This window comes from Bos taurus, chromosome 29 (assembly GCF_002263795.3).
Source record: "Bos taurus isolate L1 Dominette 01449 registration number 42190680 breed Hereford chromosome 29, ARS-UCD2.0, whole genome shotgun sequence".
In the NCBI taxonomy this organism is placed as follows: Eukaryota; Metazoa; Chordata; class Mammalia; order Artiodactyla; family Bovidae; genus Bos; species Bos taurus.
This window is the reverse complement of record NC_037356.1, coordinates 3,661,292-3,685,425: the sequence shown is the minus strand read 5'-3', so window position 1 is coordinate 3,685,425 and position 24,134 is coordinate 3,661,292. Positions and strand designations below refer to the sequence as shown.

The 24,134-nt window shown below is 38.7% G+C and overlaps 1 long non-coding RNA gene across 2 annotated transcripts; it reads right to left on the bottom strand.

Moving 5' to 3' along the window:
- Positions 1–1,305: 1,305 nt before the first annotated feature.
- LOC101907665 (uncharacterized) lies at positions 1,306–23,661 on the bottom strand. 2 transcript variants are annotated; one of them, XR_240562.5, is made up of 3 exons: positions 23,496–23,661; positions 3,334–3,421; positions 1,306–2,576 (listed from the first exon to the last, which is right to left on the bottom strand). It is a non-coding gene; the product is annotated as an uncharacterized lncRNA (long non-coding RNA). The 2 variants fall into 2 exon arrangements; XR_009493415.1 differs by lacking the exon at positions 3,334–3,421 and adding an exon at positions 10,390–10,643 and having other exon boundaries at positions 1,307–2,576.
- Between the last annotated feature and the right edge of the window lie 473 nt (positions 23,662–24,134).

The following is a 24,134-nucleotide window of genomic DNA, read 5'->3' as shown; positions in this document are numbered from 1 at the left end:
CCATATTCACTAAATAAATTGAATTCATACCTATAAATATTTCAATAAAGAAACCTCCAGGCACAGATGATTTTATCCATAAATTCTATCAAATATTTAAGGGTGAAATAATACCAATTGTGTCAAAACTCTTCCAGAAAATAGAAAAGAATCAAATATTCCCTAATTTATTTTTATGAGGCAAGATTTTTCCTGATACCAAAATCAGACAATGACACTACAAGATAAGGATATTAAGTACAGACTCAATTTTCTCATGAATATAGAAACAAATTTTCTCAATTTATTATTAGCAAACCAATCCAGGAAATATAAATTAAATGTCATGAATGAATGGGAATTTTCAGAGAAAGGAAGACTGTTTCAAAATTTAAAAATCAGTCAACATAATTGACCATGTGAAATGATTTATGTATATATATTAGTTTAGCTATATAGAAAATCCCTTGGAACCCACAACAAAAAAGCTCATGAAATTAATATATTTAGGTTGAAAATTTCAAGGTCTATACAGATGAAGTGCTTTTTTTTCTATGTACTAGCAAAAATAATTGAAAATTGAAATTAAAGAAATTATATCATTTAAAGTAGCATTAAAGTTATGAAATACTTAGATATAAGCCTAACAAGCTATGTGCAAGATATGAATGCTAGAAATTACAAAGCAAAGATAAAAAATGATTCAAAGGCTTAAGTAAATCAAGAGAATGATAGTGTTCATGGTCTGGAAGACACAATATTTTAAAGATGTTAACCGCCTGTATTAGTGAAGATTCTCCAGAAAAAGAACCAGTAACATGTGTGTGTGTGTGTGTGTGTGTGTGTGAGAGAGAGAGAGAGAGAGACTTTGGATTAGGCACCTATTTCTTGAATATGCCTCCAAAAGTAAAAATTCATAACAGGAAAAAAGCGTATAAATTGAACTTCATCAAAATTAAAAAATTCTCTGTGGAATCACGATGGCAAGAATGAAAGGGGAAGTTTACAAAATATAAGTAAGTATTTGCAAAACAAATATCTGACAAAGGACTTCTACTTAGAATATGTAAAATTCAGTAAAAAGAGAGTTTTAAAAATTAAAAACAACTGAAAAAGATTTGAACAAATACTTCATCAAATAAAATATACTGATGGTCGATAAGCACATGAAAAGATGTTCAGCATCATTAGTAATCAAGGAAAAGCAAATAACATCTATAAAGATATACTTCTACAACTTGTTGAAATGGATAAAATTAAAGAATAAAATACTTGACAGTACAAATGCTAGGGAAGAATCATCATATTGGTGTAAAAAAAAATGTTACAGACATATTGGAAAACAATTTAGTGTTTGCCATTCTTATAACACTAAAACTTTGCTTATTATATGATCCAGCAATTCCACGCTTCTTATTTACCTAAAAGAAATAACTTGTACATGATTGTTTATCAGGGGTTTATTCATAATCCCTCAAACTGGAAACAACCCAAATATCCTTCAACTATGAATGGATAAACAAAATGTGATAGTCATACATATCCAATAACAAAAAGGAATTTACTGAAACATGCAAAAAATCTGTATACATTGTTGCAAGTGAAGGAAGCCAGACTCAAAGGACTAGATGCCGAATGAATCCTTTCATAGAACTTCAGTAAAAGGCAAACTGAAGTAACAGAGGGGCTTCCCAGGCGGCGCTAGCAGTGAAAGAACACGTCTACCAGTGCAGGCGACAAGAAAGGTGGATTCCATCTCTGGGTGGGGGAGATCCCGTGGAGGAGGGCACTGCAACTCCCGCTAGTATTCCTGCCTATAGAATCCCATGGACAGAGGAGCCTGGTGGGCTACAGTCCACAGGGTTGCGAAGCGTGGAACAGGACTGAAGTGACTTAGCATACGCGTATGCACATAGTAACAGAAAACAGATCTGTGATTTGGGGAGTGGGTTGACACAAAGGCACAACAAAGTGTTTGCAGTTAAACGATTGCAAGGAACTGTCAAAACCAAAGAACTCTATACACACACAAAAGTAAATTTTATTAGTTTCAAATAAAATAACTGATTAAATATATTACAATAAAAAAGATCAGCAATGGAATCTCTCAGAGATTTTATTTTGATTGGCCTTAGTGTGTATTCTGGGCATTAGTGGCTTTTGTTTGTTTAATTTTCATCTCTTTCCGTGTGCACAAAATGCAAGGGGACGTTATCACTTAATTCTCCTTCATGGATGGATGAATTGGAATCTTCAAATTCCGTTCTAAAAATCAAAGAGCAAATGTATCACAAGTTTAGGAAGGTGATTCCTGTGGGGTACTAAAAATACCACCGAACTGCAAGTCAGGAGACCTGTATTTGCGATTCTGGCTCTATCGCCTACTTGCAGTCTGTTCTCGGGCAAGTAACATGGCAGCTCATGGTGTACTTGCTCTGGTTATTACGTAAGAGGTTTGACCTCATGGGCTCCACTCTCTCTTCTCCTCTGCCATGCTAGGATATGGGAGATCAAGATTCCAGCTCTGGATTGGTCCTTAATTTGGTGTGTGGCTTCCAAATCATCACTTTAATTCTTCTGAGTCTCAAATTCTTCACCTGTTAAGTTGGAAAAAGCAGAATAGAAAGAAATTTATATACTACTTCTCCCTGTGATCTTTTGTTGTGGTTTAGTCACTAAGTCAAGCCAGATTCTTTGTGATCCCATAGACTGTAGCCCACCAAGCTCTTCTGTCCCTGGGATTTCCAAGGCAAGAACACTGAAGTGGCTTGCCATTTCCTTTGCTAGGGGATCTCCCTGACCCAGGGATCGAATCTGCATTGCATTGCATTGTCTCCTGCATTGCACGTGGATTCTTTATCGCTGAGCCACCTGGGAAGTCTCTCTTCAGTCAGTCAGTCAGTTCAGTCGCTCAGTCGTGTCTGACTCTTTGCGACCCCATGAATCGCAGCACGCCAGGCCTCCCTGTCCATCACCAACTCCCGGAGTTCACCCAGACTCATGTCCATCGAGTCAGTGATGCTATCTAGCCTCTCTTACCACACAGTAAAATAGAAACTTCTATTTTTTTGAAAATAATCAGTAGAAACCACTAACTACCCTCTCTCGAATTTTTACTGGCTTCTCCCCACAGGCACTAAGAATAATCTATCAAGTTGTTAAAATGGCAAGAAGCTGATGGCCATCTATGCCTGGAGAATCCCAGGGACAGAGGAGCCTAGTGGGCTGCTGTCTATGGGGTCGCACAGAGTTGGACACGACTGAAGCGACTTAGCAGCAGCAGCAGCAGGGAGGGTAATATGCTAAAGGCCATTTGCAAAGGAGACTCTTCCTCTAAGGGCTCTCTGCTCTCACCTCGATGTGCTTCAAATCACGATCCTCTTTTCAGCTGACTGCTGACTTATCCCACAGGTAGGTCCCAATTTCCAGTTTGAGTTGGAGGCTAAGGAGTGTGAAGAAAACCATTTTGGTTACAAACACTAGTGAAAAAATGCTTTATTACTGGATTTTTGAGGACCTGGCTGAGCTCTGACATTTTCTGATTTCTCCAGGTTAAATAGACCAACTGTGTCCAGTTTTAAGTTACCAAAATGACATCACTGAATGTGAAGCTGGGCAGAGATGCTTGTTTGAATCCTGCAAACCATATAGCAGCTTTAGCACAGCACTAGCTGTAGATTCCAGTTATGTAATTCAATCAAATTTTACAAGCAATAAAGCTGATACTTGGAAACAAACTACACTAAAATACTTTTTCTCCAGATTCACAGAAATGCAAAAGCTTAACAGTATTCTCTGTTGGTGAGTCTGTGCTCCTGATTGCTGCTGGGAGTACAAAATGGTATTAACCTATGGATGAGATTCATCAACGTCCATGAAGTATACATAGATATTTATCTGTCACTAATCAAACACCTTTACCTGGATGAAGTTTTGTTGGTGAATAGGATATTCACAGAACTCAAAGTATCACAGATCATTTTTTTAAACTGTCAGTGGAAAAAGTTCTATTTAAAAATTTTAATGCATATATTAATAATAATAATTTTATTAAACTTATTTTAATAAATGCAATATATATTAAACAGACACCACCTTAATTAAGTGATGAAATTATTATTGCCAGTAATAGGAGAAACTGAAATCATGTGTCTTCTGATATGATGCACTGACAAGGACACATCAAACTATATAAAATTCCTGCTAAAGGCAGATTATGATAAATTAAATTAGTGGGTGTTTTGCATCTGAATTTTTAAAAATTATTTATTTCTGGTTGTGCTAGGTCTTCTTTGCTTAGTTTCTCTAGCTGCAGCGAGCAGGGCCAGTCTTCACTGCAGTGCACAGGCTTCTCATCACAGTGGCTTCTCTAGCGAAGCACAGGCTCTAGGTGTGAGAGCTTCAGTAGCTCAGGATGTATGTTAAGCAGTTGCAGGTATGGGCTATAGGGCAAGGGCTCAGTAGCTGTGGTCCAGGGGCTTTAGTCATTCCACGGCGTGTGGAATCTTCCTAGACTGGGGATTGAACCTGTGTCCCCTGCTTTGGCTAGCAGATTCCTATCCACGGTTCTACCAGAGAAGTCCATTGCATCTGGATTTTTTTAACACCATTAAGAAAATTATTTGGACAATTGGTTTGGCTTTTTGAATTAGTTTTCTGAATTTAGTATTTGTACCATGATCACATAAGAGTATACTGTTTTTAGGAGATACACACTGAAATAGGGATGGGGAGTCATGAAGTGTGCAAGGTGTTCTTTAGTAGTTCAGAAAAAATTGTATGACTATGTGTTAATGAGAGTAATAAAATAATTAACAGAGAGAAAGCAAATACAGTAATTTTTAAAGAGTTAATGAAGCAAAGGAAAGGACAAACATGTTATTATGCATAGGACTATTCTTTTAAATGGTTTGTAATTTTGACACTTTCCAATAAAGATTTTCCAGAATAAAGTTGAGAAATAATATATACATGGAGGCAAAGTCAAATATGCATACATACACACAAGTATGTTTGCTGCTACAAGACCTTTTAGAACTAACACCCAAAAAGATGTCCTTTTCGTTATAGGGGACTGGAATGCAAAAGTAGGAAGTCAAGAAACACCTGGAGTAACAGGCAAATTTGGCCTTGGAATACAGAATGAAGCAGGGCAAAGACTAATAGAGTTTTGCCAAGAAAATGCACTGGTCATAACAAACACCCTGTTCCAACAACACAAGAGAAGACTCTATACATGGACATCACCAGATGGTCAACACTGAAATCAGATTGATTATATTCTTTTTAGCCAAAGATGGAAAAGCTCTATACAGTCAGCAAAAACAAGACCAGGAGCTGACTGTGGCTCAGACCATGAACTCCTTATTGCCAAATTCAGACTTAAATTGAAGAAAGTAGGGAAAACCACTAGACCATTCAGGTATGACCTAAATCAAATCCCTTATGATTATACAGTGGAAGTGAAAAATAGATTTAAGGGCCTAGATTTGATAGATAGAGTGCCTGATGAACTATGGAATGAGGTTCGTGACATTGTACAGGAGACAGGGATCAAGACCATTCCCATAGAAAAGAAATGCAAAAAAGCAAAATGGCTGTCTGGGGAGGCCTTACAAATAGCTGTGAAAAGAAGAGAAGTGAAAAGCAAAAGAGAAAAGGAAAGATATAAACATCTGAATGCAGAGTTCCAAAGAATAGCAAGAAGAGATAAGAAAGCCTTCTTCAGTGATCAATGCAAAGAAATAGAGGAAAACAACAGAATGGGAAAGACTAGGGATCTCTTCAAGAAAATCAGAGATACCAAAGGAACATTTCATGCAAAGATGGGCTCGATAAAGGACAGAAATGGTATGGACCTAACAGAAGCAAAAGATATTAAGAAGAGATGGCAAGAATACACAGAAGAACTGTACAAAAAATATCTTTATGACCCAGATAATCATGATGGTGTGATCAATGACCTAGAGCCAGACATCCTGGAATGTGAAGTCAAGTGAGCCTTAGAAAGCATCACTATGAACAAAGCTAGTGGAGGTGATGAAATTCCAGTTGAGCTATTCCAAATCCTGAAAGATGATGCTGTGAAAGGGCTGCACTCGATATGCCAGCAAATTTGAAAAACTCAGCAGTGGCCACAGGACTGGAAAAGGTCAGTTTTCATTCCAATCCCAAAGAAAGGCTATGCCAAAGAAGGCTCAAACTACCGCACAATTGCACTTGTCTCACACGCTAGTAAAGTAATGCTCAAAATTCTCCAAGCCAGGCTTCAGCAATATGTGAACTGTGAACTTCCTGATGTTCAAGCTGGTTTTAGAAAAGGCAGAGGAACCAGAGATCAAATTGCCAACATCCACTGGATCATGGAAAAAGCAAGAGAGTTCCAGAAAAACATCTATTTCTGCTTTATTGACTATGCCAAAGCCTTTGACTGTGTGGATCACAATAATCTGTGGAAAATTCTGAAAGAGATGGGAATACCAGACCACCTGATCTGCCTCTTGAGAAATTTGTATTCAGGTCAGGAAGCAACAGTTAGAACTGGACATGGAACAATAGACTGGTTCCAAATAGGAAAAGGAGTTCGTCAAGGCTGTATATTGTCACTCTGTTTATTTAACTTATATGCAGAGTACATCATGAGAAACGCTGGACTGGAAGAAACACAAGCTGGAATCAAGATTGCCGGGAGAAATATCAATAACCTCAGATATGCAGATGACACCACCCTTATGGCAGAAAGTGAAGAGGAACTCAAAAGCCTCTTGATGAAAGTGAAAGTGGAGAGTGAAAAAGTTGGCTTAAAGCTCAACATTCAGAAAACGATGATCATGGCATCCGGTCCCATCACTTAATGGGAAATAGATGGGGAAACAGTGGAAACAGTGTCAGACTTTATTTTTCTGGGCTCCAAAATCACTGCAGATGGTGACTGCAGCCATGAAATTAAAAGACGCTTACTCCTTGGAAGGAAAGTTATGACCAACCTAGATAGCATATTCAAAAGCAGAGACATTACTTTGCCAACAAAGGTCTGTGTAGTCAAGGCTATGGTTTTTCCTGTGGTCATGTATGGATGTGAGAGTTGGACTGTGAAGAAGGCTGATCGCCGAAGAATTGATGCTTTTGAACTGTGGTGTTGGAGAAGACTCTTGAGAGTCCCTTGGACTGCAAGGAGATCCAACCAGTCCATTCTGAAGGAGATCAGCCCTGGGATTTCTTTGGAGGGAATGATGCTAAAGCTGAAACTCCAGTACTTTGGCCACCTCATGCAAAGTGTTGACTCATTGGAAAAGACTCTGATGTTGGGAGGGATTGGGGACAGGAGGAGAAGGGGACGATAGAGGATGAGATGGCTGGATGGCATCACTGACTCGATGGGCGTGAGTCTGAGTGAACTCTGGGAGTTGGTGATGGGACAGGGAGGCCTGGCGTGCTGCGATTCATGGGGTCGCAAAGAGTCGGACACGACTGAGCGACTCATCTTATCTGATCTGATATGATGGAACAAAATATTGCAAGCAAACTCAGGTTCAGTATTAACAATGTCATTGAGTAAACTATGTTTCTGTATGATGGATACAATAACTAAAGTGATGATATAGAGTTTTTAACTTACTATAATAGCCTTTGGGTATCGAGATTTCACCTAATTTGATTATATTTTCTTGTCCTTTATCACTTTTTTCTGAAATGTTTTTTTTGTTGCAAAAAGTAAAACCTTAGCATCTATAATTATAGCAAACCTGAAAAATTGTTTTAAAACACATACAAAACATAGGTTCTTAATATCTGTTAGATATAACAAAGTCTATTTCCTGATGGGGATTCCAGATCTCTTGAAGAAATTTTGTGTAACTTCTACAATATGAATGTTTCTCAGTGTGAATTTTTCTAGAAGTCTACTTCGAGAATTGGTCCTTTTATAGATTTAATGTTAATACATTTGATATGTAATACATTCTCTAATTTTTATTACCTGTTTTGTACTTCTTGTGTTCACTTATAACGAGTTTTCTTTTTTTTTTTTTTTTTTAAGAATTGTGTTTTGGAAACATGGTGGTGTTTTACTATTGAAAAGAGAGTTCATTTATTTTAATTAAAATTATTTTTAATAAATACCTACATTTCTTATTAGAATATTTCTCACACTTTTTATGTGGTTGTTTAATCCCTCAGTCCCACCCACTTTTTGCGACTCCATCGACTGCTGAACGCCAGGCTTCCAGGTCCTTCACCATCTCCCAGAGCATGCTCAGACACGTCCATTGAGTTGGTGATGCCAATCCAACCACTCATCTGTTGTCCACTTCTCCTGCCTTCAGTCTTTCCCACCATCAAGGTCTTTTCCAATGAGTTGGTTTTTCGCATCAGTTGGTAAAAGTACTGGAGCTTCAATTTGATCATCAGTCCTTCCAATGAATATTCAGGACTGATTTCCTTTAGGATGGACTGGTTTGGGCTCTTTGCAGTCCAGAGGACTCAAGAGTCTTCTCCAACATCACAGTTCAAAAGCATCAATTCTTAGGCACTCAGCTTTCTTTATGGTTCAGCTCTCACATCTATACATGACTACTGCCAAAACTATGGCTTTGACTATACAGAGCCTTGTTTGCAAAGTAATGTCTGTTTTTTTTTTAATATGCTATCTAGGTTTGTCATAGTTTTTCTTCCAAAGAGCAAGCACCTTTTAATTTCATGGCTGCAGTCACAATTCATAGTGATTTTGGAGCCCAAGAATAAAAGTCTGTCTCTGTTTCCACTTTTTCCACATCTATTTGCCATGAAGTGATGGCATCGGATGCCATGATCATCATTTTTTGAATGTTGAGTTTTAAGCCAGCTTTTTCACTCTCCTCTTTTACCTTCATCAAGAGGCTCTTTAATTCCTGTTCACTTTCTGCCATCTCCACCATCTTACTCTGTACATCTTCTTTGGGGAAAGGAGATGGTGAGACAAATTGAGAAAATAGCATTGACACATAAGCTACCATGTTTAAAACAGCTAGCAGGAACTTGCTATATATCACAGAGAACCTGGCTTGGCACTCGGTGACAACCTAAAGGGTGGGATTGAGGGTGGGTAAGAGGGAGACTCAAGATGAAGAGAATATATGCATGCAGTTATGACTGGTTCACCTTGCTGTAGGGCAGGAAACAAAACTACATTGTAAAACAATTATCATCAATTTTTTAAATAAAGATTTTTAAGAAATGAGAAATTGTCTACTACAAATATTTTTATTGCAAAATACTATAAATTTTCTTTATTGCATATTATTTTACACAAAATATTAAACTGTCATTCACTGCTCTGTAGAAGATCGAGTTTCTTTTTTAAAGTTTTCTTTTAAATTTTTTTTTTTTGTAAGTATTCTGTGACACCAGACACTTCAAAAACCCCAGCCATAAACTATCTTTTGTAGATCCAAATCTATACTTCAGGGATGAAAATATGCCCTGACCTCTTGCTGTCTTTTGTGATAAATCAAAGACTTTGTGTACCATACTGTTATCTAGAGCACAACTCTGTTTTCAGACTTTCTAAATCCTTGGATTATTTTTAAAGCATCAGAATGGTTGAAACTCAAAACCTTTGAAATGGTCCTCCAAGGGATAAGTCCTATATACCTATAGTGCTTTCTTATAATAATCTCCCTTGCGCTCTTTGGGCTCACTAGAAATAGAATCATCATCATAATAAAGCCTCTGAGATCAGGAGGCACTGTGTGAGAAGGCAGGCCATGAAAAGCAGAGCTCATGGGGCACTCTTTGACAGCTCTTATAACTCTGTTTGTGCCCCAAGCTGCAGGCATCACAACAGCTGTTTTGCTTCCTCGGCTGGAACCGCTGAACTCCAGCCTGACTCCCAGTGGCATCTTTTTAAAGCACAATATGCATGTCTGATCTCCCTAGCCTGAGCAGAAGGATCATTAAACACAACCAGGAGCCTATACCACATGGTTTCCAATAGACCAGATTTCTCCATGGCATATGGAGGATGAAATATCAGAACAAGAATTTGCAAACGTTAGGCCAATCTTAATTTCACTATTCAAGACACTTTTGATGGCCAATTTCTTCTGAGTTATCAGGGCATAGGGCAAAGGACTTAGGATTTAGATTCAAAATATTAAAGGCCAAAAAGACTGACATCCCAGTGGCTCTAGGAAAAATACTTAACGTTTGGTAGAAATCATTGTAATCTCTGACTGGTTTGTTGTGAAAATTATAAAAGATAAAAAGAGGTTGGCGAAAGCAGAAAATCCAATTAAACAATAGCCCAAAACTTCAACATACACCTCACCAAAGACAATCTTAAGATGAAAAAGGAGCATATGAAAAGATATCACACATTATAAATCATTAGGAAAATGAAAACCAAAACAGCAATGAGATACCTATACTCACCGATTATTGTTCAGTAGCTAGGTTTACAACTCTTTGCAACCACATGGATTACAGCATGCCAGGCTTCCCTGTCCTTCACTATCTCCTGGAGTTTACTCAAACTCATGTCCCTTGAGTCAGTGATGCCATCCAACCATCTCATCCGCTTTTTCCCACTTCTCCTCCTGCAGTCAATCTTTTCCACCACCAGGGTCTTTTCCAATGAGTTGGCTCTTTGCATCAGCCAAATTCCAGAACACTGACACCTGCAAATGCTGGCGAGGAGGTAAAGCAGCAAGAACTGTCACTTGTTACTTGCGGGAAAGTGAATGGTATGGGACAGCCCCTTCGGAAGACAGTTTGGCCGTTTCTTTTTGCAACCCCATGGAGTGTAGACCACCAGGCTTTTCAGTCCATGGGATTTCCCAGGCAAGAATACTGGAGTGTGTTGCCATTCCCTTCTCCAGGGAATCTTCCCAACCCAGGGATGGAACTCGGGTCTCCTGCATTGGCAGGTCAAATCTGTAACACAAGGTCCAGCAATAATTCTCTTTGGTATTTACCCAAAGGAGCTGGAAACACTCCCATACAAAAACTTGCATTCACATATGTAGAACAGCTTTATTCATAACTGCCAAGCTTGGAAGCAACCAACATGTCCTTCAGTAGGTGGATGGATAAATAAACTGTAGTATACACAGGCAATATTATGGCACTTAATACTAAAAAGAATTAAGCTATCAAGCCATGAAAAAACATGGAGGGAACTTAAATGCATAACATGAAGTGAAATAACCCATCTTAAAACGTTATATACTGTATGATCCAGCTCTATGGCCTGTGTGCACGCAAAGTCACTTCAATTGTGTCCAACTCTGTGGGGCCACGTGGACTGTAGCCTGCCCATGGGATTCTTCAGGCAAGTATATTGGAGTGAGTTGCCGTGCTCTCCTCCAGGGGATCTTTCCCACCCAAGGGTTGAACCCATGTCTCTTAAGTCTCTTGCATTGGCAGGCAGGTTCCTTATCACTCGTGCCACCTGGTAAGCCCACATGACCTTTTGGAAAAGGCAGATGTATAGAGACAATAAAGTCATCTCTGTTGCCAGGGGCTAACAAAGTGTGGAAAGATGAATGGGGGAAGGCATGGAGGATTTCTAGGAAAATGAAAATACTTTGCATGATATTATAATGATGGTCAGGAAGATCCCTGGAAAAGGGAATGGCGATTCACTCCAGTAATCTTGCCTGGAGAATTCCATGGACAGAGGAGCCTGGTGGGCTATAGGCCATGATGTTGCAAAAAGTCAGAAATGACTGAGTGAGTAACACACACACAGACACACACACACAACACTGAGGATGCAAAGACAAATCAAGACTTCCATTGAGGGTACAAAAGCAAGTACAGTGAAAAGTGAGGCATTTAAAAGCATGTGAAGAACTTAATGAGAGAATTCTCCAAGAGAGCTTGGGTTTATCCCCTCAAGATAGGTTGTGGTTTTTAAAGTCTTTGTAATGGTGCTTCCCAGGAGATGATAGTAGTAAAGAATACCCCTGCTAATGCAGAAGAAACAGGACATGTGGATTGCATCCCTGGGTCTGGAAGATCCCTTGGAGTAGGAAATGGCACCTCACCCCAGTGTTGTTGCCTGGAAAATTCCATGGGCAGAGGAGCCTGATGGGCTACAGTCCATGGGGCTGCAGAGTCAGACATGACTGAGCACACACATGAATGAGATGCATACACACATACACATACTCAATTTTTTTTAAAGTTTAGCTTAAGTTCTGAATATGTTTCTACATTAGAATTTGTATTTCGATTTTAGAATAAGTGCATTATCTCTTAGTGACTGTTTTTAAGAGAAAGCATTTTTTTGCAGGTTTCTATTGCCCTTCTGTTAAGGTACGTGTCATATATTCTAGTTTTTAATGCTATTTATGATATATGAAGATGTTATCCTCTAAGTTGTTATACTAGGTTGTACAAACACTAGTTTGTATACTATTTACAGAATAATTATACTAAGATATAATTCTCTAAGTGGTTGGTCTTCCCAGCTAAATAATGAAGCTATTTCCTATGAAAGACTATATCTATCAGTAGGACAATGGAATTAAAGCAGACGGGTCCTAGGTAGCGATCATCACATTTCCCTGTGCTAATTAGGAATTACAGCAGGACAGCCTAACCCATTCTACACATTAGTTAAAGTTCCATTTCAAAAATATGGTACTCAGTTTCTGTGAACAATGACAGCCCACTGCTGCTGATCATTCCCCCGTGTGTCTTTGCTGCTTTTTTTTTTTCCCCTTTTTTTCCCACCCACTTCCTCAATATATGTCCTTCCTAGTGAAAGAAGTCTGCTTTTAGAATTACACTTCTTTCAAGTCTGAGGGAAACAGATTGAAATCTCAACTTTGACTCGTCATCTCTTCCACCCTCAACCTCCTCTTCTCAAACTTATAATTGCATGCTCTGTTCTTGGACGGCTGTGTTGACAGTAGTTTTATGACCCAGGATTTTTCAATTTCTTATCCAAAGCCAGCCTCATCTCAAGTCCTAAAATTTATGGGCATAGGAGATGACATATGGGATTAAACTCTTGATAGATTTTGAACCTGCCTTTGGCAGTGGCCAAGGCTTTCTGCCAGAGGGAACTGTGAGGAAAACATGCTCTCTCTGCAACAGGTGGGTATCATCTTGCTTTGCAGGAAGTCACTCACCACCTGCCACCCAAACACAACCAACCCTGATGAAGACTCATTCCCTTTTCTGAATGACTTCAAATGTTAGGAAATTATGATTCTCTTATAAAATATTAACTGTGACCAACTTCAAATAAAACAGTGTTGGAATGTAGCTAAATGCCCATTTGTTCTCCTAAGTGGTTTCTAGGTTCGATTGCTCTTCTAGATTTTGTATCATTTAAGAACTACCTGTATCCATCTGGCCAGTCCTCTAGCCTCCTCTCTGGGATTGTCTCTGGACAAAGATGAATTATTGTTGTTTTCTCCATTTTGCATCTCTTGGTTTTATCTTTGAGATGCTGATGTCCTCTTTCCTTTCTATAGTAAATAATTTCCACTTGGTCGATTTCTCAACATCTGTGAAGCTAGCTTTTCTAAACATCCTTGTTACTCTTTCCTGGACTTTGTCCAGCTTTCCTAATTGGCTTCAGGACTCTACTCTTGAAGAACTGTCAGAAATAGTGAAATCATGTCAACCAACAGTAGATAAATGTGTTATCTATCATTTAGGAGATCATCCTCTTAAATCAAAAAATAATTTAAGCATTTATAAAAATTACCTCTGGTCATATATTCAAATTCAAAGAATTTTGGAATCCACCAACTCAGCATCACAAGTACCAATTTATTACTGTGGAGCTAATGTTTACCAATTATTTAAAAAATAATTTTCCCTTGTAATGATAAATATGGGATAATTTTCAAATAGGTACCAGTTCAATTTATTTATTTTTGAGTGCAGAAGTACAGTATTAATTTATTCTAAGATTTAGGGACTTAAGCTAGAAACCATTTTCTCTGATAATTCATCACTACACAACACAAATTCATGTATTTCATCAATGCTAGCCTAGGATAATTAGAACACCAGAACAAAATTTAAATTCAACTTTAAGTCCATATACATTTATACATTATACCTAGAGATTTGGTTCACATTCAGCTAGGTTAGGTACACCGATTTTAGGTCATATCCCCTACCTTCAAACACCTTTTTTTCTGTAACTTAACATTGCAGAGGTAAAGATTTCCCATACTTTTAAGTAAAAAGGCTTTTGTTGTTGTTTTTTCTTTTTTTTCTGTTGTTACTGTTAAATTGTTTCTAAACTTCTGTTTTATTTTCCCTGAATACTTGCAATATCTCCCTATTCTAAACCCTAAAAATTCAACAACTTCATCTTTGCATATCTAGCTATTCATTGTTTTTTAGTTTGCATTTTTGGATTTTATTTTTAGTGCATTTTGAGTGCAACTTTTGGGTAAACGCTTCTGTGTTTTGTGTTTTTTTTTTAATATTTATTTATTATTTGGCTGCATCAGGTCTAGCTGCAATACACAGGATCTTCCTTGCATCATGCAGGATATTTCCTTGTAACATACAGGATTTAGTTGCCCCGTGGCACGTGGGATCTTTGTTCCCTGACCAGGGATGGAAACATACTGAGAGGCAGTGCTGATGGCTGGACTGCCAAGGAAGGCCCTACACCTTGTTTCAGTAACTATTCTATGAGCCTTTTTGATCTGCAGACTCAGGCTTTTCTTCAGTTTAGCTTTTTTTTGTTCCTGTTTTTGTTCTGTTTACTCCTTCGTTGCATGTTGCATGTCAACTATTTAAATAACTTGGTTCTTTTGTGCTTGTTTGTTTTTAATCACTTATATCATCTTTTCTTTGTCCTCTGAATGCTGTTAGAATTTTTAAATGTTGTTTTAAAATCTGGAAATTTGCTTGTTTTTTGCTGTTAATGATTTGACTTTGAGTAGTCTAGATTCTACTCTTGAAGTGAAATGAAAATCGTTCAGTTGTGCCAGACTATTTATGACCCATGAACTATATAGTCCATGGAATTCTCCAGGCCAGAATACTGGAGTGGGTACACTCATTGTATTTTAAATTCTGTGTAGCAATTCTTCACATTTTCTGATTAAAATTGATAGTTATTTGTGTTATATGCTATATCATGCTCTTATTTTCATTAATTTTCTTTTTTTAAATGTATTCTTAATTGTTATTGTGGATATGGGAATGGCCCAGCACGAAATTTACACCTTCCACCCCGGATTGTCAAGGGCCAGCGAGAGCTCACGAAAAGATGCCAGCATCATGACACTTTCTAAGAAGAAATATATAAGTAGTGTTAAGTATATTCACATTTTTGTGCAACTAATCTCCACAGCTTATTTATCTAATTTAAGCAACAACATTCCAATTCCCACTCTCTCCAGTCCCAAGAGATAAGACGGTTGGATGGCATCACCGACTCAATGGACATGGGTTTGGGTAGACTCCAGGAGTTGGTGATGGACAGGGACTTTCTTTCCATGAATTTGACTACTCTAGATGCCTTAAATAAATGGAATCACACAGCATTTGGCTTTTTGTGACTGACTGATTGTACTTAGTATAATCTCTTCAAGGTTCATCCATATTGTCCTGTACCTTGGAACTTTCTTCTTGTTGAAAGATAAATAATATTCCATTAGAGTATATACCACATTTGTTACCTCTTCATTAATAGATATTTGGTCTGCTTCCACCTTTGGCTATTTTTAATAGTACTACTATGAACATGAGTGTGTTATTTTCTTTAACTCTCTTGAGAATAAAAATTGCTTTCTCAAGTATTTGTTTGATGTGATAACTAAATACATTGCAGAAGGCTGCAGATAAGACAAGAGTTTATTTGAGTATTAAGAAATACTGTTCAGAAGACACACGTTCAGGTAGAACTGAAAGAGTGCTCCAGGGAAGAGAAAGTGTTGGGGGTTATACAGATAAGAAGCCATTTGGCTGTTAAAAGTTGCCTGGAGAAAACTGTGATTGACTCTTGACTTTAGTGAGGAAATACTTGTCCTTAAGTAGTCATGAGTACTTTTAGACAGGGGTCTGATACACAGATAGGCTATTACTAGTTATTTTAGGGTTCAGTTCAGTTCAGTTCAGTCGCTCAGTGGTGTCCGACTCTTTGCGACCCCATGGACTGCAGCATGCCAGGCCTCCCTGTCCATCACCAGCTCCCAGAGTTTACTCAAACTCATGTCCATTGAGTCAGGTGATGCCATCCAACCATCTCATCCTCTGTCGTCCCCGTCTCCTCCTGCCTTCAATCTTGCCCAGCATCAGGGTCTTTTTCAATGAGTCAGTTCTTCCCATCAGGTGGCCAAAGTATTGGCATTTCAGCTTCAGGATCAGTCCTTCCAATGAATATTCAGAGCTGATTTCCTTTAGGATGGACTGGTTGGATTTCCTTGCAGTCCAAGGGACTCTGAAAAGTCTTCTCCAACACCACAGTTCAAAAGCATCAATTCTTAGGCACTCAGCTTTCTTTATGGTCCAACTCTCACATCCATACATGACTACTAGAAAAACCGTAGGTTTGACTAGATGGACCTTTGTTGGCAAAGTAATGTCTCTGCTTTTTAATATGCTGTCTAGCTTGTTCATACCTTTTCTTCTAAGGAGCAAGTATCTTTTAATGTCAAGGCTGGAGTCACCATCTGCAGTGATTTTGGAGCCCAAAAATATAAAATCTGTCACTGTTTCCATTGTTTCTGATGGAAGGTTCAATAAGTATCTTGTGTTTCTGACAGAAGTTCTGGATGACTTCTTTAGAAAAATAAGTGGTCAAAAGACCTGATTCCATCCAGGCTGAGACATGCACAAGTCACACTTTCTTAATGACCTCCTGGCTCCATTTAAGAGCGTTATCTTGGCAAACATTTTTGTTTCATCAATAAAACATTATAAAATATGCTCTCATACTCCAGATGCTCTGAATATATATTTGTACATGCAACTTTTTAATTTGATATCATTTTTACCTGTTTGCTTATCTTTGAGTAAGGACAGATCTACCAACCTGCTATGAGACTGGATTCTCTACAGGTCCCTTCCTGAATGGCCTATAGCACTTTCTTTAAGGAGTAAATTATAACATCAACTGATACAGGTTTTTAATATCAGTTCAGTTACTCAATAACTTGAGGTTGTTGATAGGAAAGCACAGAATTTTATTTCTGTGAACTTTATACCTCTGTTTATTTTAATAGCTGAAGGAGATATTTACTTTCCCTATCTTTTTGTCTCTCTTCAGACATTTAGCTATGCCTAGTTTTAGGAGAAGGGAATGGCACCCCACTCCAGTACTCTTGCTTGGAAAATCCCATGGACAGGGGAGCCTCATAGGATGCAGTCCATGGGGTGGCTGAGGGTTGGACACGACTGAGCGACTTCACTTTCACTTTCCACTTTCATGCATTGGAGAAGGAAATGGCAACCCACACCAGTGTTCTTGCCTGGAGAATTCCAGGGACCGGGGAGCCTGGTGGGCTGCCGTCTCTGGGGTCGCACAGAGTTGGACACGACTGAAGTGACTTAGCAGCAGCAGCAGCAGCAGTCTTCTTCCCAGAGTTCATTTGTCCATATTTGAAGGATTGACCAATTTGTGCATATATTCTGCAGTTTTAGAAGATGCTCCTTGTATTGAGGTTAAATAAAACTCACTTATTATCTTTATAATTAATCATGCAATTGTCCACCTGAACAGCACAGTTTAGTCATTCCAAACTGTGAATTTGAAAAAAAATTACATAAATATGAAAGGTAGTTTTAACTGCTTAAGGTGATAGTGAAGTTTCATGGGATGAGAAAACTTTATGATGGATAAGAAACCCCAAGCGATCAATATCTTGTTCTAAATAGCTGAATGTCTTGGAAATTGCTAAGAATTACCTTATAGCTTTAAAGTGCAAAATTTTTGTAATGTATTACTTTTTTATCAAATTAAATTATAGTGGTCTAGAGAGCCCACTTGTCAAGTTGAGAGAAGGTCCAGAACCAGTGTCACTGTTGAATGCTGATCTTCCACCATCTGACATACTGGTTGATACAAATTGCAGCCAAGTCTTTCAGGCCTGGCTCCCAGAACACGGCATGTCCATTATAGGAGGTTATTCTATGGAGATTTGGCTTCCTGAGAGTCTGCTCACTCAGCTGTCCCTGCTGCATTTTGCAAGAACTAACTTTTATATCTACTTGTTAAGCATACAGCCATTCTCATAGGTACTGGATCAGATTAGATTATCTGCTCTTAAAGAATTTACAGGGTTCTCCACCTTTCCAGGCTCTAAAATCTCATCCAGGATAGGGGCTTTCCTTTTTAGACCCAGAAGATTAATAGGAGTGATTCATTTGCATCCAAGCAATAGAGAGTTCCACACCCTCCTCCAAGGGAGTCTTTAAAGATTGCTTTCCAAGTTAATTAATCTCTTCCCCTTTAACTTAATCACAAGTACTCTCCTTTGCTTCAGTAAAGGGATTGGATTGCCTCTGACAGAATCATTCCCTGAGGGAAAATGATTCTATTTTTCTTTTGTTTTGCTTTTTAGGGATAATGTTGGTGGTGGAAGGATCAAGGAGATGATTTCCCTGCCTTAGCAATAATTTTAGGTAAACTGACTCCTTGTCATTTTTCCAGGTATAGCAGAGGTGAAAAGAAGTGTTTTGTGAAAAGACAGTTGAAGGCATACATACATGTTCATTTAAGATGATCATTCTTATATGTAAATGAAATAACAGACATGCTATTTGAAGGACATGTCAAAATTGTCTTTTCTAAGTTTATCTCACTGATTTCCTGTAAATCTTTGTGATTCTTTTACATTATTTAAGGGACAGTATCTCTTTAAATGGACTTCCCCAGTGGTTCAGATGGTAAGAAATCTGCCTGGAATGCAAGAGACACAGGTTCTTGCAATCCCTGAGTTGGGAAGATCAAGATATTCCTTACAGTAAAGCCATTCTGTGAAAACAATAATGGTACCACTACTAGCAGATCAAAAGTTTCATGCTTTTTTTTTTTCCTTTTAGGAAAATAGAGATAAATTGTCTTTAAGAACTATTCCCTAGAAATAAGGAAGGATTATTTAAATTGTAGGAAGGCATGATGGGTCACCTTCCCTTCCTCCACAAGGGGGCCAAAGTGTATTATTTTGATGCAGAATATAATATGTGCACATACTAAATGGCATTAGACACTTTTCATGCATAATTTCATTTAAACATTTTAATAGTCTTATGCTGCAGATATTGGTATAACAATTCACTTTAGGAAAAATTCTCAAATGTATTATGTAAACCTTTCACAGTTCACACAACCTGCATTTGATTCAGACGGTGTTCAAACACTGATCAAGCTGATCACCATCTCATTTCCTTCATCATATGCTATACTTATTCCTTCATGTTTTATAAACTGTTTTCTTACAAGTCATTAAATTTTCACAGCAATCTGTTGAAATATCTAGAACTGTTAAGGGAAGCACACTGATTGAAACCGCCCACCCTGGCCAGGCACCATAGTAACCATTTGCATGAGTTGTTTTATGACAGGAGATCTGATAAGGAATAGGGAACTAATAAGCCACCACCCACTGGAAGAGTTCCGGAAAAGTCTAAAGGAGACACCAGATGTCTGTCCATTTCCCAAAATCCCTCTCACTAGCATCCATCTTGGCTGAGAGATGAGTAAGCCACCAGGAAAGACTCTGAATTAGAATGATTGGCCAAAGACCACCCAGAAACTAATCCCATCACCGTAAAACCTGAGACTGCGAGCCATGCTGCAGAGCAGTTCTCCTGGGTTCCCTTACCCTACTGCTCTCCACCCAGGTGCCCTTTCCCAATAAAATCTCTTCCTTTGTCAGCACATGTGTCTCCTCAGACAATTCATTTCTGAGTGTTAGACAAGAGCCCAGTTTCGGGCCCTGGAAGGGGTCCCTCTTCCTGCAACAGACTATCGCTGTCCCCATATCACAGGTGAAGAAAAAGTTTTGAGAAGGTTTATTGGAAAAAGCAAGAGAGTTCCAGAAAAACATCTATTTCTGCTTTATTGACTATGCCAAAGCCTTTGACTGTGTGGATCACAAGAAACTGTGGACAATTCTGAAAGAGATGGGAATACCAGACTACCTTATCTGCCTCTTGAGAAATCTGTATGCAGGTCAGGAAGCAACAGTTAGAGCTAGACATGGAACAACAGACTGGTTCCAAATAGGAAAAGGAGTACGTCAAGGCTGTATATTGTCACCCTGCTTATTTAACTTATATGCAGAGTACATCATGAGAAATACTGGACTGGAAGAAACACAAGCTGGAATCAAGATTGCTGGGAGAAATATCAGTCACCTCAGATATGCAGATGACACCACCCTTATGGCAGAAAGTGAAGAGGAACTAAAAAGCCTCCTGAAGAAAGTGAGAGTGGAGAGTGAAAAAGTTGGCTTAAAGCTCAACATTCAGAAAACGAAGATCATGCATCCGGTCCCATCACTTAATGGGAAATAGATGGGGAAACAGTGGAAACAGTGTCAGACTTTATTTTTCTGGGCTCCAAAATCACTGCAGATGGTGACTGCAGCCATGAAATTAAAAGACGCTTACTCCTTGGAAGGAGGGTTATGACCAACCTAGAAAGCATATTGAAAAGCAGAGACATTACTTTGCCAACAAAGGTCCGTGTAGTCAAGGCTATGGTTTTTCCTGTGGTCATGTATGGATGTGAGAGTTGGACTGGGAAGAAAGCTGAGCACCGAAGAATTGATGCTTTTGAACTGTGGTGTCGGAGAAGACTCTTGAGAGTCCCTTGGACTGCAAGGAGATCCAACCAGTCCATTCTGAAGGAGATCAGCCCTGGGATTTCTTTGGAAGGAATGATGCTAAAGCTGAAACTCCAATACTTTAGCCACCTCATGTGAAGAGTTGACTCACTGGGAAAGACTCTGAAGCTGGGAGGGATTAGGGGCCGGAGGAGAAGGGGACGCCAGAGGATGAGATGGCTGGATGGCATCACTGACTCGATGGACGTGAGTCTGAGTGAACTCCGGGAGTTGGTGATGGACAGGGAGGCCTGGCGTGCTGCGATTCATGGGGTCGCAGAGAGTCAGACATGACTGAGCGACTGAAATGAACTGAACTGAACTGATTCACTTGACTGAGATCCTTCAGCTAGTAAAGCATGGAAGACCAAGATCTAGCTGCCTCCAAAGCCTCTGTATCAGCACTTTAGGACAGATCTATTGATGCCAAAAGCTTGGCTTCTCTGTACACCATTGCCAATCCAATCTCAGAGGCATAAGCTTTCTGAATAGGAAAGAATATCTTTATCACTTTGCCAGGCAAAGGGGGCCACAGTGGGTTAACGCCTTCAAAACCATATGTCCCAACTTGAGGAAGACTGAAAATTTTTATAGTAATTGTTCAAAAAGGGCGTGATCAGCTTGTGGACATTCTTTTGATGAGTTGGTGGTGAGGTAAGTAGGAGTCAGCATCATCAGCCTTCAGATCCAACTGATCTGGGGTCTTTATGTTTGTGGGCAGCATACCATCATTAGCCATTAACTTATCCCACCTGGAGGGACTTTCAGTATCTGTAAAATAGCTCAAAGATATTGCTGTGTGTATGCTTTGATGGGGAACTAGAACCTTGTCCCAAAGCTGCTCTTTACTCTTCCTCCCTGGTCTTGTATTCCTTCTCTTCATTAATTAACAGCTGCTTGAATATGCACACTAGAACTCAGGAAGGTCATGGAGACTGAATGTTGTTTCCTATAACCAAAGAAACAGGTTCACAGAAAGGCCTACTGCCCAGGAGCCACACGGCCAGGTAAGAAAAGAATAAAATAAAACATGAAACTGTCTCTTCAGACTTGTTTAGACCTGTAAAAATAAAAAAGGATTGTAACTATAAAATATACCCTAGTTTTCTCTTCACAACTTCAAGCACATTTCTGGACCAACACCTTCATTCATTAGTAAGTTTTAGGACAGAACTATTGGGATAACATGGTGTTATCACTGACAGCTTTGTGCATTAACTAGTCTTCATAGGGTTATTTTGATTTTTTGTTTGTATGTTTTGGTTTTGCATAGCTAGCATTTTGTGTGTGTGTGTGTGTGTGTGACCTTGTCATACCTTTAAAGCAGTGACAATCCATTCAACTACAAGCACTCAGGAACTGTAAAGAATACATATTTGGTCATTCAGATAACTAAACTATATTTTTAATATATTTGATCTTCATTCATTGTTCTTGATTCACAGCTCCTCAAATCCTTGGGATTTCTTCAGTGATAAGAGCAAAGAAATCATCTTTTTAAAATAATATTTTCTTTCTTGTCTTCAGCTGCTGAAATGCTTTAGAACCATAAAGACAGAGTATATCTCTTGTTATTCATAAGAAACCTCCTTTTTTTCCACTGCAATTGTGTATATGTTAATGAGGAAACTTTTGCAAAGCATCTAGGAGAGGTACTGGTTGCTAAGAAACCAACCAGGAATAGAGGGTTGGGGCTTTCAGTTCAACCCCTTGGATTCCAGGGACTGGAGGAAATCTAGACATGGAGTCAATCACCAGTGGCTGATAATTTAATTAACCTTGCCTAGGTAATGAAGCTTCCATAAAACCCCAAACGCTTCAAAGAGTTTCCAAGCTGGGAAACCTGAACACTTCCATATGTCACTGTGTTGGTCTCAGCTTCCAGAAGGACGAAGCTCCTTTAGTTGTAACCTCACCCTATTTACTCTTCATCTGGATGTTGATTTCTGTCCTTCAATATGCTTTGTAATAAACCAGTAATCTAGTGTGTAAACAGGTTTCCCAAGTTTTATGAAACACTCTAGGAAATCAATCAAATCCAAGGAGGGGAGCCTGGGAACCTCTAATGTGTAACGAGAGGTTAACAGACTGAGATTGCGACTGGGTCTGAAGTGAAGGGCTGTCTCGTGTTGGGCCCTTTATCTGTGGAGTGTGATGCTATCTGTGGATTGATACTGTCAGGACTTATTTAGTTGAATTCTTGGACACCCAGCTGATTGTAATTGGTGATCGTAATCCAAAGACTTAGTTTAGAGGGCAAGACAGTAGATTATTTTTTCTTGAAGTTGTATAATGTGCTTTACTAACTTGGAGAAGGATAGGCACTTCAGTGCTCCCTCTCATCCTTCTGAGCAAATTAAGGGAGTAAATGAAGCATATTATTTTTCCTATGGTTGAGAAGTATCTGGATAAATGCAACATCATGGATGTAAGTCCTAGAAAATTCCAGTTTACTTTTACTGGGATTTAGTAGACATTTAACAACATATCAGTCTTTCAGTCCATTGCTAACATGTTATATACAAAGAGAAACAAAAATTAACATGTTATAAACACACCTGTATTTAAAGTACACTCAGAGAAAATATAAAATGCAGATTGCCGTTGATCTTTCAGGAGTTATTATCCCTTTCATGAAATCTAGCCTGTACATTTATGAAGTGTCTGAGTTTCCCTTGTGCTTCAAAATTTTCCTCAATGAAAGAATCATAAAGAACTTACCATGGCATCAGCAGTGCAGCTTCCAAAACTCCAATCTTCAGGAGCAACAGATTTCCTTCTCCACCATTTATCCAATCAGCTCCCTGTGAAATAAAATTCATACTTTATGTGAAGGAAAATTTTTAAATAAAAAATGTTCTCTGCCTTTGGTCCTCCTCTTTCCCCTCTTTTATCCCTTGTGTATCTTTCTGTGTAAACAAATCTCCCCATTGGCAGAAATGTCTGTTCAGCCATAAAGAATAACATTCTCCTAGTGCCAACAAGAAAACTCCTTAAAAGGTAACATTCCTTCTTGATCTTGTAAGGGGTCACGATGACCTACCACTTTGTACTTGCAGATCTGATTATATAAACTGTCAGTAATATGTCATTTAATGTACAGCCCTCTTTCTCAAAAAACATAACTATGCCTTGACTTCTAATGGGCAAAAGAGTTCTCAGAGCTTTCTGAGATGCTGTTCCTAGGTTATAATACTCAACTTGGCATGAATGAAATTTTCCACTTCTTTCTTACATTAACTGATTAATTTTCCTAATGAAATCCCCATAAAACCATTCTTGACCTCAATATTGCCAAGTCCAATTAACACTGTTCTCTTCCTATCTTGTACTCTTAATATCATGCCATAATCTTGGTTT